The 19,857-nt window shown below is 42.6% G+C and overlaps 1 protein-coding gene across 1 annotated transcript in view; it reads left to right on the forward strand.

Annotated features, from left to right (window-relative positions):
- LOC127294759 (alpha-L-arabinofuranosidase 1-like) overlaps positions 1–19,857 on the forward strand; it is a 163,730-nt gene that overhangs the window by 35,786 nt on the left and 108,087 nt on the right. The gene's annotated exons all lie outside the window — the stretch shown is intronic.

The raw sequence follows: 19,857 nt of genomic DNA on the forward strand, positions 1-19,857 counted from the left end.
CACAAATTCTCACCATGAATTTACTTTCTAAATACAAGATAAAATGAATTTGAAAAAAAAAACTCCCATGGTGTATTCGCGTACATATTTTTAACATGTTTCACTCAACTCAACTAGCTATTTCAATCTAAGTAGAAAAAGACGATCGAATAATTTCGATCTTAAAGTTCTACCAACTGAATTAAAGTCAATGAAATATAATCTAAATTGATGTACATATAGAAAAACAAATCACGTTATATTAGATGACCGCGCATTTATATTAGGAAATGGCCTTAAAATTGCTCACCAAATAAAGGAGGAAAACGATAATTTATATGCAGGTGATATTAACTTAGCAGGAATTGTAGCTATGAAATTATGTGAATGTAAAAGAAATTATTCCCATGGTAATTTTGACACTATAGAGACAATGTTCATCTCTCTATGAAAAATAAAGACGATGCCCTCGCATTTGCGAGGGCCACTGTGCTAGTTAAAAGTAAAGCTAAGAACACCAGTGTTCATACAGACGCTCCAAGTAAAGCACATAAGATGTGACGGAATAAAAATATAGTTTCACTAGAGGTGACCTGATAAGTTGTCGATAAAGAAGGGGATGCCTTGGGCATCCCCAAGCTTAGATGCTTGAGTCTTCTTGAAATATGCAGGGATGAACCACAGGGGCATCCCCAAGCTTAGACTTTTCACTCTTCTTGATCATATCATATCATCCTCCTCTCTTGATCCTTGAAAACTTCCTCCACACCAAACTCAAAACAAACTCATTAGAGGGTTAGTGCATAATCAAAAATTCACATGTTCAGAGGTGACATAATCATTCTTAACACTTCTGGACATTGCTCAAAGCTAATGAAAGTTAATGGAACAAAGAAATCCATTCAACACAGCAAAAGAGGCAATGTGAAATAAAAGGCAGAATCTGTCAAAACAGAACAATCCGTAAAGACTAATTTTTTAGAGGTACTTAGCTTGCTCAGATGAAAAAGCTCAAATTAAATGAAAGTTGCGTACATATCTGAGGATCACTCATAAAAATTGGTAGATTTTTCTGAGTTACCTACAGAGAGGCCTACTCAAATTCGTGGCAGCAAGAAATCTGTTTCTGCGCAGTAATCCAAATCTAGTATCAACCTTACTATCAAAGACTTTACTTTGCACAAAAATGCAATAAAATAAAGATAAGAAGAGGTTGCTACAGTAGTAACAACTTCCAAGACTCAACAAAACAGTAGCAAAATAAAAACATGGGTTATCTCCCAAGAAGTGCTTTCTTTATAGCCATTAAGATGGGCTCAGCAATTTTAATGATGCTCACATAAGGATGAGAGTTGAAGCAAAGAGAGCATCAAAAAGCAAGTATGAAACAAATTTAAGCCTAACCCACTTCCTATGAAAAGGAATCTTGTAAATAAACAAGTCATGTAAGCATAATGCAACAAGCATAAAAAGGCAACACAAGCGCAACTTCAAGATTCTCAACATAAAGAGGGGAAACTTAATAGGGATTTCTATTTTCGTGCCCTCGGGTCCTTAGTTGTACTCAATTTTCCCCAGCTCCTTAGTTTTTCCTCAGTTTTCCCCAAGCCCTTGTCTGAACCCGCAGAAGGAGCTCGGACGGAAGGAATCCGTTAAGTTGACCGTTCCGTGCTGACGAGTGGGGTCGTATCGTTTGTGGGGTCACGTCGTGTGGGACCGCGTCGTGTGGGGCTGGTAGGAAGGGACCGCGTGGGACAGGACGAGACCATGTTTGTGGGGCCGTAGCGTGTGGAGCCGTGTGGGTCCGGGACGGGAGCACGAGTGGTTTCTGTCTCTTTCGCCCAGATTAGCAGTTTTCAATGTACCTTTTTCCTCTCTCTCGCTCGATCTCATTCATATTTTATAGCCCAAATTGGTAGCAAATCTAGAGCAGCTTGTCCTTCTGTTTTTTAACGCCATTCATTTCTTTATGCCTTCGTTTTTACCCAATCAGGTAGGAAATCTAGGGCACAAATCCAGAGAGAAAATATAGGATAAGCTGCATACAGCAACCAACATAGCATAGATATATTCAGGACAGATCCAAAAGTAGTACCGATAGATCCAACATAAGCTACATTTTACATGAATTTAAGCTGCTCTACAGATAGAGCAGTCACATACAGAGAGTGCAGTAGGCACGTTTAACGCCTCCAGGTAGCGCGTGTGACTCGCTTGGAGGTTGCGCAGGTGAATCCCAAGTGCTTTGTGTTTGGCCATGTACGTATGCACGTTCACGGTCCTTCCAACTCTAGCGCCACATCTGCCAATGGATTCAGCATGGTTCACCAGGGAGTTGAAGTCGGTGGCGCGGAGCTTCCTGTTGCAGAAGGGGCACTTGTAAATGCCTCGAGCAAAGGGGCCATCGTAATGGCCGGACTGCAGCCTCCTGAGGACGTGACAAGTCTTGGTGTGGAAGGACTCGTCGTCGCTGTCGACGTCGCTGCTCTGCACCTGTCACGTAGCACCAAAGATCGTGCAAAAAAAAACGGAGTCAATTGCAACGATGATGGAACAGAGAGTGAACAAAAAATCATGCATGATAATATGGGCTCGAAAAAAAGAGGTAGCCTCAGTTACATTGGACACACTTATATCCAGGATTTGAGTCAGCAAACCAAAGATCATGCACAACAAATTTGTACACACCAATTGTTTATCGACCAAACCCTGAATCAATTTATGCCCAAATATTCATCATCATCGGCACAAATCTTAAACAAAAGCAAATCACAAACACTAATAACGCAAGATCTAACACAAAAGGATCGAACTAGGAACAGACGAACAGTAATAACGCAAGATCTAACACAAAAGGATTGAACTAGGAAATGTACGAACCGTAATAACGCTAGATCTAACACAAAATGATTGAAATGAGATAAGAACAAGGGAACAAAGGGTTACCTCCGGCTCGTTGTCGACGATGCTGGTGTCGTAGGGGTTCTCCGGCGCGTCGTATTGCACTGGTTCGTACGGGTCCCAAGCGACGGGGGACTGGACGGTGGTGGCGGCCGATGCGCCGGCTGCTACGTTGGAAGCAGCGACAGGGCACGGACGGGGCGGCGGCCGATCCGCCGGCTGCTACGTTGGAAGCAGGGACGGGGGCACGGACGGGGCGGCGGCCGATGCGCCGGCTGCTACGTTGGAAGCAGCGACAGGGGCCTGGACGGGGGCGGCGGCCGATGCGCCGGCTGCTACATTGGAAGCAGCGACAGGGGCCTGGACGGGGGCGGCGGCTGATGTGCCGACAATGGGCATCTCATTCTTCTCCATCGCCGGCGGTTTTCTTCGGGGTTTTTTCTTCGGTTGTGGAGAAGATGATGGGACAGGAGAGGCGGTTGCAGTGAGCCAGTGAGAACGTGCGTCGAGGGAGAGAAAGAGGGGCTCTATAAAGACGAAGGTGGCGTGTACCGCAACACGCGTCCGCTATGCACGGCTGCAGCGTGCACCGCTACACGAGTCTAACCCTGGGACGTTTGGTGTACTCAGTTATAACCTCAGGCCTTATACAGAAATTTTATCTGTACTCAGTTTTCCCCTCGAGGACTTAGACCGGCAAGTGCAATATACTCAGTTTTACCCTCAAGTAGCTGGTCAACAGAGAGTCAACAAATGAGATTAACATAGCTAATTGAGTCATTTCATGCGCAAAAAAAACCAAAAAAATAAAAACATAGTGGCAACTACTCATGGAGTCTTCCTACGCAACCTGCCACCTAGAAAACCTTAACAAACATATATAAATCAAGTTTTACCACAAATTGCCACTTCTCAGAATCACTAGTGTAGCTATGAAGATGATTGGTTTTCCACCCAAACCCCTTTGCAAAACATCTTTCCCAAAACATAGTTTGTCTAAATGATGCCATAATTGTCACACTCATGTATATTTGAATTGCAAATAATTTGATGTAGCCCAATATGAATTATATTGTACAAAACACACATTTTTCATTTTGTAATTCTTTTGTTTGAATCCCTTAGTCTATTTACTATTTATGTGCCCTTGGATTCTTAGTACTACTCAGTTTTGCCCTCAAGTACTGTCACAAATGCTCTGAGAAGCCCAAACTTATCCTGATTGGTTGAGCCGTTGTCACACGGATCGACTCCACGAACCGTTGATCCACTGATCTAACGGGCAGTATACCCCTATCCGTCTCTTCGTGGCAACCTCTCTCTCTCTCTCTCTCTCTCTTCGTGGCCACCCCTCTCTCTCTCTGTCGGTGGAGAATGCCCACCCCTCTATTTATGTGCAATAACGAGTTTGCCACTTAATATAGTTTGGGATATAGTATTGGTATAAACATGAGGCATACATATTTGCGGATTTCGGTGATTGCATTATTTGTCACCCCTCTAACAATTATCAACTATCTTTAGCTGTCCTTTTCTTTTAGGGAATATAGTTTGGGATATAGTATTGGTATTTTGAAACGGCCTAAAAGTGGTATAATTTTGTTATAAACATGAGGTATACATATTTGCGGATTTCGGTGATTGCTATCAACTATCTTTAGCTGTCCTTTTCTTTTAGGGAATATAGTTTGGGATATAGTATTGGTATTTTGAAACGGCCTAAAAGTGGTATAATTTTGTTATAAACATGAGGCATACATATTTGCGGATTTCGGTGATTGCATTATTTGTCACCCCTCTAACAATTATCAACTATCTTTAGCTGTCCTTTTCTTTTAGGGAATATAGTTTGGGATATTGTATTGGTATTTTGAAGGGACCCTATTTTGAAAGGGATCCCATTTTGAAACGGCCTAAAAGTGGTATAATTTTGTTATAAACATGAGGCATACATATTTGCGGATTTCGGTGATTGCATTATTTGTCACCCCTCTAACAATTATCAACTATCTTTAGCTGTCCTTTTCTTTTAGGGAATATAGTTTGGGATATGGTATTGGTATTTTGAAACGGCCTAAAAGTGGTATAATTTTGGTATAAACACGAGGCATACATATTTGCGGATTTCGGTGATTGCATTATTTGTCACCCCTCTAACAATTATCAACTATCTTTAGCTTTCCTTTTCTTTTAGGGAATATAGTTGGTAATTTCGGTGAATGCACACACTAACTTTGAAAACAACTACAAGTCCATGTAACTGAATAATGGATTTGTAAGGTATCCCTTGTAACAACTTCTAGCGCCTGGTGAGCAATGATAAGAATCCGATCGTAATTATACAACAAAAAAAAAACCAGCCATCAGGTTAGCTTGCTTCTTCAACTCGATCAGCTGCCTTAATCGCTTGTTCATTTTCTTCGCTTCTCCCTTCACTTCCACCAGCTTCTGCACCGGGAGCATTAGGCATAATCGAACGGCTCCTCTCTCCGCCGCATTCTCTACAAAGCAAGTCCCCCTCCCAAATTGCGCCCCCAATAGCGCCAATTGATTCCTCGCAACTGAAGCCTCACGAACGTACACATCGATCCACTCGAAATGCCTGCATTTCTTCAAGATCTGAAAACAACAACGTGAACCCTAAATCCCAAATTCGAGGGAATAACAAGAAAATCGAGAGAAAACAGAGAAATTGGAGCGAGATCTAACCTTATCCCCCTCTCTATATGGCAAGCTCTCGCATGCAACGAACTCACGTCCACGGTTGCCGTTCTTGTCCGTCTTACAGATCGACCGCTTCAGAGGCTCCTGGCGTGGGCAGTCAGGGCATCTTGTCAAAGGCACGGGTCCATACTGCGGCCATGAAGAACGGGAGGTCGAAGAGAAACTAGACATCACCCGCCTACCGGAGAAGGGCTGCCGCTGGCGGAGAAGAAGAACAATGGGGCGCGGGGAAAGAAAGGGGAAGCAATGGCACGGGCACGGGCGCAGGGCTGTCTCGGGCTCCCATTTTGCAACGGTCGCCTGGGTAAGCTGTGGGTCCGGCGCACTTAACGTGGACAAGTTGTGGGTCCCACGTTGATCTGGATAAGTGAAGACGTGTCCACTGCGGGGCACCAACAGCGGCCCCACTTGCCAGCACCAACCAACGTCAACTAACGGGATTCCTTCCGTCCGAGCTCCTTCTGCGGGTTTCAGACAAGGTTTTGGGGAAAACTGAGGAAAAACTAAGGGGCTGGGGAAAACTGAGCACAACTAAGGAGCCAGGGGCACGAAAATAGAAATCCCAACTTAATATTATTAAGATGCATATAACCATGTTTCCCTCTCTCATAATAACTTTCAGTAGCATCATGAACAAACTTAACAATATAACTATCACATAAAGCATTCTTATCATGAGTCTCATGCATAAAATAATTACTACTCCCAACATAAGCATAGTCATTCTTATTAATTGTAGTGGGAGAAAATTCAACAAAGTAGCTATCATTATTATTCTCATCACCATAATCATCAAATATAGGAGGCATAGTATAGTCATAATAAACTTTATCCTCCATAGTAGGTGGCACCAAAATACCACTATCATTATAATCATCATAAATAGGAGGTAAAGTATCATCAAAGTAAATTTTCTCCTCCATGCTTGGGGGACTAAAATATCATGCTCATCAAAACCAGCTTCCCCAAGCTTAGAATTTTCCATAGCATTAGAAACAATGGTGTTCAAAGCATTCATACTAATAACATTTCCATTAGCATGCATATAAAGTTCCATAGGTTTTTTAATTTTCTCTTCAAACACCTCATGTCCTAACTCAAGATAAATATTATAAAGATCTCTAATATTTTTTTTTGTTTTCCATTAAGCCTAACTAGTGAAATAAAAACAAGAAACAAAACGATGCAATTGCAGGATCTAAAAGAAATAGCTTCGAGCACTCACACACCAGCAACAGTGCTAGGAAATAGCTTAGTAGTTGGAGGATGTGAATACCTTTTACCTTACCTCCCCGGCAACGGCGCCAGAAAATAGCTTGATGTCTACGCACGCTTCTATTCCTGTAGACAGTGTTGGGCCTCCAAGAGCAGAGGTTTGTAGAACAGCAGCAAGTTTCCCTTAAGTGAATCACCCAAGGTTTATCGAACTCAGGGAGGTAGAGGTCAAAGATATCCCTCTCAAGCAACCCTGCAATTACGATACAAGAAGTCTCTAGCTTGTGTCCCCAACACACCTAATACACTTGTCAGATGTATAGGTGCACTAGTTCGGCGAAGAGATAGTGAAATACAAGTAATATGGATGATTGTAAGTAGTAATTGCAATCTGAAATAAAGATGGCAGCAAGCAAACATGTAACAGAACTTGTTGGAAACGGTGTTTCAATGCTTAGAAACAAGGCCTAGGGATCATACTTTCACTAGTGGACTCTCTCAACATTGATCACATAACTGAATAAATAAATGCTACTTTCTACACTCTCTTGTTGGATAACAAACACCATTCATTGTGTAGGGCTATAAAAGCACACCTCAAGCCGGAGTAAACAAGCTCCACAACATCCGGAGTTCATATTAAAGTAACCTCTAGAGTGCATAATAGACCGTTGCAATTTAGACCGAGTACTAACATAGCATACACATTGTCAACAATAGCTATGAAAGGGGGAAAAGATCGCATCAATACTATCATAGTAATAGTTAACTTCATAATATGCGAGAGATTACAATCATAACCTACGCCAAGTACTACATGATGCACACACTGTCAACATTACATCATGGAGGAGGAATAGACTACTTTCATAACATCACTAGAGTAGCACATAGATTAATAGTGATACAAAGCTCATGATCACATAAAGATCACACCATGGGAGAGAGAGATGAACCACATAGCTACCGGTAGAGCCCTCAGCCTCGGGGGAGAACTACTCCCTCCTCATCATGGGAGACAGCAACGGCGATGAAGATGGCGGTGGTGTCGATGGAGATGACTCCGGGGGCAATTCCCCGTCCCGGCGGCATGCCGGAATAGACATTATGTCCCCCGAATTGGAGTTTCGCGATGGCGGCGGCGGCCCTGGAGTCTTTCTGGAGTTTCTTCAATTGGTGTAGGGTTTTCGGTTCTGGAAGAATATATAGGCGGAAGGGCGGCCTCGGAGGGGTCCCAGGGCGCCCTCACAACATGGCGGCGCGGCCAGGGTGGGACCCGCGCCCCCTTATGGTGTGGGCCCCCCTTGGCCCCCATCCGGCCCTTCTCTGGCTCTCCGGGTCCGTCTCGGCAAAATACTGACTTCCGTCTTCGTGGGGTCCAATTCTGAGAATATTTCCTGTGTAGAATTTTTGAAACCAAAAACAGCAGAAAACAGGAACTGCCACTTCGGCATCTTGTTAATAGGTTAGTTTCGGAAAATGCATAAAATCATTATAAAGTGTATATAAAACATGTGAGTATTTTCATAAAACTAGCATGGAACATAAGAAATTATAGATACGTTTGAGACGTATCATCCTCCGGTGATGATTCCCCTCTCCGGCAGGGTGCCAGAGGCGATCTCCTGAATCCCCCGAGATGGGATTGGCGGCGGCAGCGTCTCTGGAACTTTTCTCGTATCGTGGCTCTCGGTAATAGGGTTTTCGCGACGGAGAGAATATATAGGCGAAGGGGCAGAGTCAGGGGACGTTCGAGGGGCCCACCCCATAGGGCGGCACGGACAGGGGCGGGGCCGCGCCCCCCTATGGTGTAGCCGCCTCGACGCCCCTCTTCGTCTCCTCTTCGGACTTCTGGAAGGCTTCGTGGAAAATAAGACCGTGGGCTTTTGTTTCGTCCAATCCCGAGAATATTTCCTGTGTAGGATTTCTGAAACCAAAAACAACAGAAAACAGGAACTGGCGCTTCGGCATCTTGTTAATAGGTTAGTGCCGGAAAATGCATCAAAACGATATAAAGTGTATATAAAACATGTGAGTATTGTCATAAAACTAGCATGGAACATAAGAAATTATAGATACATTTGAGACGTATCAAGCATCCCCAAGCTTAGTTCCTACTCTCCCTCGAGTAGGTAAACGATAACAAGGATAATTTCTGAAGTGACATGCTACTATCATAATCTTGATCAATACTACTGTAAAGCATATGAGATGAATGAAGTGATTCAAAGCAATGGTAAAGATAATGACTAAACAACTGAATCATATAGCAAAAACTTTTCATGAATAGTACTTTCAAGACAAGCATCATAAGTCTTGCATAAGAGTTAACTCATAAAGCAATAAATTCTTAATAGAAGGTTTTGAAGCAACATAAAGGAAGATATAAGTTTCAGCAGTTTCTTTCAACTTCAACATGTATATCTCATGGATAATTGTCAACACAAAGTAATATGATGAGTGCAAATAAGCAAGTATGTAGGAATCAATGCACACAGTTGACACAAGTGTTTGCTTCTAAGATAGAAAGAAGTAGGTAAACTGACTCATCATAAAGTAAAAGAAAGGCCCTTCGGAGAGGGAAGCAGGGATTACTTATGTGCTAGAGCTTTTTATTTTGAAAACATGGAAACAATTTTGTCAACGGTAGTAATAATTCATATGTGTTATGCATAAAACATCCTATAAGTTGCATGCCTCATGCATCGAATACCAATAGTGCTCGCACCTTGTCCTAATTAGCTCGGATTTTCATGGATTATCATTGCATTACATATGTTCCAACCAAGTGTCACAAAGGGTTACCTCTATGCCACCAGTACAAAGGTCCAAGGAGATAGATCGCATTTGATTTCTCGTTTTTGATAAATCTCAACTTGAGGACATCCATACCGGGACAACATAGAAAACAGATAATGGACTCCTCTTTAATGCTTAAGCATTCAACAACAGATAATATTCTCAGAAGAGATTGAGGATTAATGTCCAAGCTGAAACTTCCACCATGATACATGGCTTTGGTTGGCGGCCCAATGTTCTTCTCTAACAATATGCATACTCAAACCATTTAATCATGACAAATCACCCTTACTTCAGACAAGACGAACATGCATAGCAACTCACATGATATTCAACAAAACTGTAATAGTTGATGGCGTCCCCAGAAACATGGTTACCGCTCAACAAGCAACTTATAAGAAATAAGATACATAAACGACATATTCTTTACCACAATAGTTTTTAAGCTACTTTCCCATGAGCTATATATTGCGAAGACAAGGAATGAAATTTTAAAGGTAGCACGCAAGAAATTTACTTTGGAATGGCAGAGAAATACCACATAGTAGGTAGTTATGGTGGACACAAATGGCATAATTTTTGGCTCAAGGTTTTGGATGCACACGAAGCATTCCCTCTCAGTACAAGGATTTGGCTAGCAAGGTTGTTTGAAGCAAACACAAGTATGAACCGGTACAGCAAAACTTACATAAGAACATATTGCAAGCATTATAAGACTCTACACTGTCTTCCTTGTTGTTCAAACACTTTTACCATAAAATATCTAGACTTTAGAGAGACCAATCATGCAAACCAAATTTCAACAAGCTCTACAATAATTCTCCACTAATAGGTTTGAACTACATGATGCAAGAGCTTAAACATGATCTATTTGAGAGCTCAAAACAATTGCCAAGTATCAAATTATTCAAGATAATATACCCATTACCACATGAAGCATTTTTTGTTTCCAACTAAATAGCAATAAACGAAGCGGTTTTTAACCTTCGCCATGAACATTAAAAGTAAAGCTAAGAACACCAGTGTTTATATGAACAAGCGGAGCGTGTCTTTCTCCCACACAAGGATTGCTAGGATCTGAATTTATTCAAACACGAACAAAAATAAAAACATACATACGCTCCAAGTAAAGCACATAAGATGTGATGGAATAAAAATATAGTTTCACTAGAGGTGACCTGATAAGTTGTTGATGAAGAAGGGGATGCCTTGGGCATCCCCAAGCTTACATGCTTGAGTCTTCTTGAAATATGCAGGGATGAACCACGGGGGCATCCCCAAGCTTAGACTTTTCACTCTTCTTGATCGTATTATATCATCCTCCTCTCTTGACCCTTGAAAACTTCCTCCACACCAAACTCAAAACAATCTCATTAGAGGGTTAGTGCATAATCAAAAATTCACATGTTCAGAGGTGACACAATCATTCCCAACACTTCTGGACATTACCCAAAGCTACTGAAAGTTAATGGAGCAAAGAAATCCATTCAAACACAGTAAAAGAGGCAACGTGAAATAAAAGGCAGAATCTGTCAAAACAGAACATTCTGTAAAAGACGAATTTTTTCAAGGCACTTAACTTGATCAGATGAAGAAGATCAAATTGAATGAAAGTTGCGTACATATCTGTGGATCACTCATGAATTTTTGCAGATTTTTCTGAGTTTCCTACAGAGAGACCTACTCAAATTCGTGACAGCTAGAAATCTGTTTCTGCGCAGAAATCTAAATCTAGTATCAACCTTACTATCAAAGACTTTACTTGGCACAACAATGCAATAAAGTAAAGATAAGGAGAGGTTGCTACAGTAGTAACAACTTCCAAAACACAAATATAAAACAAAGATTGCAGAAGTAAAATAATGGGTTGTCTCTCATAAGCGCTTTTCTTTAACGCCTTTCAGCTAGGCACAGAAAGTGTAAATCAAGTATTATCAAGAGATGAAGCATAAACAGAGGAGTTTGGAGTTTTCTCAACTATGCATTGTATATTATCTATGTAAGAAACTCCTCTTTCATTACTCTTAGGCTTACTATCCTCCTCAAACAAATTTTCAGGAACAATCCAAGCAAAATTCTTTTATAGTGCCTCATGCATTCCTAAGAGTTCATTAGGTATTGGTATTTTAATCTCCCCCTCACAATTGACTTTATTAGTGTATTTTAGCCTATATTTTTCCATCTTTTCAAGGGTATTTGCAAAATTGGTATAAAAGCCAAGCCTCTTATGTTTAATAAAGACTTTCCTAGCTTCTCTAGCTACATCACCGAATTCTCTAAGAAGAGTTTCTAAAACAAAATCTTTCTTTTCTCCTTATTCCATATCACAAAGTGTAAGAAACATATGTTGCATTATAGGATTAAGATTAACAAATCTAGCTTCCAACATGTGTACTAAAGAGGCAGTAGCAATTTCATAAGTAGGAGCAAGTTCTACCAAGTGTCTATCTTCAAAATCTTTAACTGTACTAACATGAGTGAAAAATTCTTCTATATTATCTCTTCCAATGATAGACCCATGCCCTACTGATATATCTTTCAAAGTGAACTTAGGGGGAAACATGATGAAATAAACAAAAAGTAAATAAAGTAAATGCAAGTAACTAATTTTTTTGTGTTTTTGATATAAAGAAAGCAAACAAGACAAAAAATAAAATAAAGTAAAGCAAGACAATAAACAAAGTAAAGAGATTGGATGTGAGAGACTCCTCTTGCAGCGTGTCTTGATCTCCCCGGAAACGGCGCCAGAAAACAGTCTTGATGGCGCGTGATGCACACGTCCGTTGGGAACCCCAAGAGGAAGGTGTGATGCGCACAACAACAAGTTTTCCCTAAGAAAGAAACCAAGGTTATCGAACCAGTAGGAGATGAAGGCCACGTGAAGGTTGTTGGTGACGGAGTGTAGTGCGGCGCAACACCAGGGATTCCGGCGCCAACGTGGAACCTGCACAACACAATCAAAATACTTTGCCCCAACTTAACAGTGAGGTTGTCAATCTCACTGGCTTGCTGTAAACAAATGATTAAACGTATGGTGTGGAGAATGATGTTTGTTTTCAAAGAATAGCAGAGAACAATGATTGCAGTAGATTCTATTTCAGATGTAAAAGAATGGACAGGGGTCCACAGTTCACTAGTGGGGTCTCTCCAATAAGATAAATAGCATGTTGGGTGAACAAACTACAGTTGGTCAATTGATAAATAAAGAGGGCATAGCAATGCACATACATATCATGATGACTAATATGAGATTTACTTAGGGCATTACGACACAGAACATAAACCGCTATCCAGCATGCATCTATGCCTAAAAATTCCACCTTCGGGTTAGCATCCGCACCCCTTCCAGTATTAAGTTGCAAACAACAGACAATTGCACTAAGTACCGTGCGTAATGTAAACAATACAAATATCCTTAGACAAAGCATTGTTGTTTTATCCCTAGTGGTAAGAGCACATCCATAACCTTAGAACTTTCTGTCACTGTCCCAGATTCAATGGAGGCATGAACCCACTATCGAGCATAAATACTCCCTCTTGGAGTTACAAGTATCAACTTGGCCAGAGCCTCTACTAGAAATGGAGAGCATGAAAGATCATAAACAACACATATATGATAGATCAATAATCACCTTGACATAGTATTCCATATTCATCGGATCCCAACAAACACAACATGTAGCATTACAAATAGACGATCTTGATCATGAAAGGCAGCTCACAAGATCTAAACATGATAGCACAAGAGGAGAAGACAACCATCTAGCTACTGCTATGGACCCATAGTCCAAGGATGAACTACTCACGCATCAGTCCGGAGGCGGGCATGGTGATGCAGAGTCCTCCGGTGATGATTCCCCTCTCCGGTAGGGTGCCGGAGGCGATCTCCTGAATCCCCCGAGATGGGATTGGCGGCGGCGTCTCTGGAACTTTTCTCGTATCGTGGCTCTCGGTAATAGGGTTTTCGCGATGGAGAGAATATATAGGCGAAGGGGCAGAGTCGGGGGACGCTCGAGGGGCCCACCCCATAGGGCGGGGCCGCGCCCCCCTAGGGTGTGGCCGCCTCGACGCCCCTCTTCGTCTCCTCTTCGGACTTCTGGAAGGCTCCGTGGAAAATAAGACCATGGGCTTTTGTTTCGTCCAATTCCGAGAATATTTCCTGTGTAGGATTTCTGAAACCTAAAACAGCAGAAAACAGGAACTGGCACTTCGGCATCTTGTTAATAGGTTAGTGCCGGAAAATGCATCAAAACGATATAAAGTGTATATAAAACATGTGAGTATTGTCATAAAACTAGCATGGAACATAAGAAATTATAGATACGTTTGAGACGTATTAGGAAGCGACGGTAACTGTTCGCTGGAGTGTCCCCTCGGGAGTCGCTTCTGGGTGTTGCGGTCATCAGAGGAGGATGAGGATGGGGAAGTGGAGGAGATCTCGCGGCCGGGGAGAGCGAGAAATCCATAAGGTACCTCTACCGCACACCATCCCCGGTGAGTGGTAGAGGCATCTTGGAAGACACGTCGGAGCTGGCGCGGTGGGCACTCAAGAGGATCAGGCGGTAGAATGATTAGAGACCGGCGGCCAAGGTAGTGATGGTGTTCACATCGCCGGAAGGTATGAGTTCGTTGATCTCAATGTCGATGGGCATGTCCGTTTGTAAGATCAAGGTTAAGGCTAAGCCGGTCCTTGAGCCTTTTGTTTTCACGAACGATAGCACTGATGGGTGGACCGTCGTTCGCCAGAGACGTAGGTCACTGGTGATCGGTAGGAGGTCGCACGATCCGAGAAAGGCGGTGATTTCAAAAATCCGTGGCTTGGGCCCTGTGAGGATGCAGATGCGGGCCGGTACAAACATGAGAGTGGACCGGTGTGGCCCAAAATCCACGATGCACCAAGTGCACGGTGTCCCAAACCCTATTCGATCTGAAAGTGATCGTGTCCCAAACAAGGTTAAGGTGGGAAATTCTATCGCTGGACGGGCCTTCCGCAACCGGTTAGGGTTAGCCTGGAAAAGAATCGAGAGAGCGGAGCCTGTCCTGCAGTGGCGGCGCTCGGAAACTCCAATGAATGGCGATGACGGGCAAGGGGGTTTCAACCTTGGTCGCGTCAACTTCAACGTAGGGCGAGGCGGCTACGGTAATGGTCTTGGCACCAATGGTGCGCGGGGCCATCAGAATTAGGGGGTAGGCCCTGGCGGTCAGGGCTACGGTGGTGGCCGAGATTTTTAAGGCAACAATGGTTTCGGTGGATGCCGGAGTTCTGTTCAAGGTGAGGCCAGCGGCACGACCGGCATGGACAATGGCCCCGGTTATCAAGAGGAGAATGGGGGCGGCAGCAACGGGAACTTTCAGAGAGGAAACAATTTTAACAATAATAACAGATTCAATTGTGGACATAATCAGCAGCGATGGAACAATGGAAGTAATCCAAGCCGCGGTGGTGGCTATCAGAATTGCTTCTGTGCCAATGGGAACGGTCTTGCTGCAAGGACTAGCATGGACGTAGGCCTATCACAGCAAACGGTGCAGGTTGTACTTCCGGTGGTGACAACGGCACAGAGGATCTCACAACCTGCTGTGGGGACGGCAGCACATGCTATAGCTGGACCTGATGGGTTGCCCGCGGTTCCAAAGTCAGCCTGCGGTGGTGCCAGTTGCGGCACCCCCTGTAATGCAGCAACCGATAGCGGTGCCGAGTCAGGGGGTCGTGGATGCTCCGCTGGCAGGAGCAAAAGGAAAGGAGACTGAAGGGCCGGGTCCTTCAAAGAAGAAGAAGGAGGATAAGATGGCATGTTTTCATTGCAAGAAATCAGGACACTACATTGACGATTGTACTGCTCCTTTTTGCGACCTTTGTGAGTCAATTCACCATGCGGCTCCAGCATGTCATCTTCTGCAAGCTCCGAAGCCCACAACAATCAACCATGGATATGCAAGTGAGGTACTCATGTTTTTTGAGCTTCCATGTGGTGCTTTCAAGGCCAAAGTTGAGAATCCTAGGTTGGCCAAAGTTACTGTTGATGGGACGCTATGACTATTCCTGAGATAATCAAACAACTGAAGAGGATTGTACCATATGAGAAATTTAATTGGGAAGTTTTTCACTTCAAGGATAATGTTTTAGAGTAAAATTACCAAGTAAGCAGGAAGTGTTGAAGAATTTTGGCACATACATGTGCGTAGACAGGGTATCTTGTTTAACTTTTGACTTCTGGTCATCTTTGGAGGAGCCACTCTATATGTTGCCTGAAGTTTGGAGGAACCACACTACATTAGATCAGATTATTTTTATTTATGGGAAGTGAGAACTCTTTTGGGGAAGATCCTGGATGTGGATATGGCATACACTTGTAAGAACAAGGTGCTTAGGACCAAGATTGAGTGTTTGGACCGTACTCTTATTCCTGTGGATAGTGATGTGTTTATTAGGAGGGGGTTTTTCAAACTTCATTTCGAAGTGGAGGTAGTTCAAGTGTCTCAAGAAGTGAATATGGCAGATGCAAACAATGGTAATGATGGGAATGATGATGATGCAAACCACGGAAAAGGGAATAATGGAGGTGGTAATGCCATGGATATGGATCCCAAAGGAACCGATGAGGATGCAACATCAAATAATAATGAGCAAGGTGGTTCACATGTGAATAATCGAGTAGATGGGATGCAAGCACAACCTCAGCCTATAGTTGCGATTCAGATTGGGACTATGAATGTGCAGCTTACTGCTAAAGGTATTCCTCCATCTGGTTCAAATTTGGCAAAAAAGATATATATTGTATGTATTTATCTCATGCTAAAAATCTGTCACTAAAAGACAAACATTGCACTAATTTTGGTGCAGATTTGATGCCCAGCAGATCGGCTTCAGTATCGCCCCTGGTAGGAGCTCGGGTCGCACACTCAGATGCCGACAGTGGCAGGCTATGCACGCTAGCGGCTGCTGGGTCGCTGTCCGCGCCCTCGGTGGTCCTGGGCAGCATGCATATGCCAGGGGCAAAGGGCAACAGTGACACGTAGGCGGGGAGCCGATGCGCAACAGCCACGTGTGGGCGACCCAGTGGGGGGCACCTGGGCGGGATCTGCTACGGCTGGGGAGGCGATGTCGACCGCGTGTGGCGCTTCATCGCCGCAGAAAATCTGGCTCGTCAGCGGTGATGGGCCAGCGCTGTGCGCGTCTGCCGAGACCAATCATTTGGCAATGATGGGCAATCAAAGGTGGCAGATTGTGGAGCTTTGGTAGGATTTTCTGTGCACGATTTTTCTATGACAAAGGGTATGGCAGAAGTTTCAAAAAAAAATTTGGATGATGATGTGCATTTTGTGTTAGATTTTAACTCATACATGTCACCCGATGGGGGGATACAAATGGTGTAGGTTTAGTAGTGGAGCCTACTTTGGTTGGTTCATTGGAACAAACTGAGGGTGGCGCTACAGAAGACTCGATGAGGGCTAAAGGAGAGGGGCTGCTAGTATGGGTCTTCGGGGTTCGATGGGGACTGCCTCATCTCCGAAGGCCAATGGTAAGTCTCTTAGGTTGTTTTGGTCTCCCTCCAAGAGTACAAAAGCCCCTCTATCATTATCTCTAATTGAGAGTTCATCTACTAATGTGCCAGTTCGTCCTACCATGGAGGAGGTTATTGCCTTTGGGGGGATACCAAAGGCCTCAACCGGAGTGAGGTCTAGTTTGAAGCTAGCCTGATGTGGATCTGTCCCAGATGGAGAAGGCAATGTAAAATGCACACATGCATTATGCTTCTTTTAGTTCAGGTACATCTATAGCTCCAAAATATTCCATTGTTAATATCCCGGATTCTGAATTTCTTCATAGAGAGGATCGCTTAGGAGTATCCTTAGGTAAATCGGAAGTGGAGGTGGTCAATTCTATTAAAGGAATTAAAAAGTTAGAAGAGGAATGATTTTGCAAAAAAATATGGATGAAAAATTGAATAGGGAAGGGGGTATTTCGACTCTTGTGATGTCAAAGGTATCTACTCTTTGCGAGGATTTGGTAGAGGATGATGACATCCCACTGGATTTGGATGATCATGTGGAGCATCTAAAGCTGGTTATCAAGGAAAAGAAAACTAGATAGAGAAAAAATTATGATACTATCAATATTCGCAAAAGTACTAGGAATAGAATTAAAAAATTCTCATAATGCAGAATTTAAAAGGAATGAATTGGAACCCGGAGGGTTTTCGCGATACTGCTAAGAATTTGCTGTCACAGAGGTAATTAGGGAACATAAGTTAGATTTTGTAGCCTTGTTGGAGACTGGGAGATCAAACTTCTCCATACCCTTTTTGAATCAACTTGCTGCGGGTTATAATTACTCTTGGTTTTGTTTGCCACCACATGGTCATTCTGGGGGTATTCTAGTGGGAATAAACTCAGATACGCTCCAGGTGTTCAATGTGAGCACTGGAGATTTTTGTGTAAAACTCCATATAAAATGCAAGAAAGATGGTTTCGAATGGATTCCAATGCCGGTCTATGGGGCTGCCCAAGACATGTACAAAGCAGAATTTTTGGCAGAGTTAGTGCGAAGATGTGAGTCTGAAACATTACCCATGTTGGTGGGTGGTGATTTCAATATTATACGGAAAAGAGAAGAAAAAATAATGATAATTTCAATGCTCATTGACCTTTTTGTTTTCAACGCAATCATTGAGCAGTTGAATTTGCGTGATATTGCTCTATCTGGGAGATAGTTTACATGGGCAAGTCGTCGGGTTGAACCTACATATGAGAAGCTAGATAGATTTCTAGTATCCATCTCTTGGGAACAAAAATTTCCTTTAGTTACTGTGCGAGCCTTAACAAGAGTTGGTTCCGATCATACCCCGTTACTTATTGACTCATGAGTGAAGGCACATCTGGGTAATAAGCTCAAATTCTCTTTCGAGTTAGATTGGTTGCGACAAGAGGATTTCTACGAAATGTTAGTCAAAGAATGGGAATCCGTTATGGCCGCTATGAATCCTATGGATCATTGGTTGAATAAGTTAAGGAATATAAGAAGATTTCTCAAAGGGTGGGAAAAAATCAAAGTGGACAGTATAAAAAAGAAAAAGAGAGATTGCGTTCTATCATTGATGAATTAGATTCGAAAGCGCAAACAAATCCCTTGAGTTTGTGTGAAAGGGAAGCGCTAAAAAAAGCAAACGATAATATAAATAAACTGAGAAGAGAGGATGAGTCTAAATCGGCTCAAAGAGTGAAAGTTAAACATATTCAAGAAGGAGAGAACAATACGAGATACTTTCACTTGATCGCTAATGGTAAGCATCGAAAAAATAAAATTTTCCAGTTAGAGCAACAAGAAGGAGAATTGTAGGGGAGGATAATCTGAAGGTCTATATCACTCAACTCTATAAAAAAATTGTTTGGGGCACCGGTGCCAACCAATATTTTTTTAGTAGAGGAGGTGGTGCATGCCATTCCGCAACTCTCATCTGATGAACATTAGATTTTGACAGCTCCTTTTTCTGAAAAGGAGGTCTATGAGGCAATCTTACAGATGGAACATAATAAAGCTCCCGGACCTGATGGCTTTCCGGCGGAGTTTTACCAAAAATTCTGGGAAGTAATAAAGGATGACTTTATGGCGATGTTCAATCAGTTTAGTAAGGGGGACCTGCCTCTTTACAAACTAAATTTTGGCGCAATCACATTACTACCCAAGAAAGAGGATGCAGTTCAGATACAACAATATAGACATATTTTTCTACTAAATGTATATTTTAATTTTTTTGCTAAGGCCGGTACAAATCAAAATAACGGGGATTGCTCCAAAAGTCATAAAACCAACATAATCAGCCTTTATGATAGGCAAAAATATTTTAGAAGGGGTAGTCATTCTTCATGAAACAATTCGTGAGCTCCATAGTAAGACAATGGTTGGGTTTTTGTTTAAAATTGATTTTGAAAAAGCTTATGATAAAGTTAAATGGCCCTTTTTGCATCAAACATTAAGAATGAAGGGCTTTGCCCCAGAATGGTGTAGATTAGTTTAACAGTTTGTTCAAGGGGGGAGTGTGGGATTAAAGATGAATGATGACATTGGTCATTATTTTCATACAAAGAAAGGTCTCCGGCAAGGGGACCCTTTATCTCCAATGCTTTTTAATATTGTAGCTGAGATGCTTGCCATCATAATTGAATGAGCAAAAGAGTATGGTCAAGTTGGGGAGCTTATTTCCCATCTTGTTGAGGGCGGCATCTCCATACTACAAT

This window comes from Lolium perenne, chromosome 4, assembly GCF_019359855.2.
Source record: "Lolium perenne isolate Kyuss_39 chromosome 4, Kyuss_2.0, whole genome shotgun sequence".
NCBI lineage: Eukaryota > Viridiplantae > Streptophyta > Magnoliopsida > Poales > Poaceae > Lolium > Lolium perenne.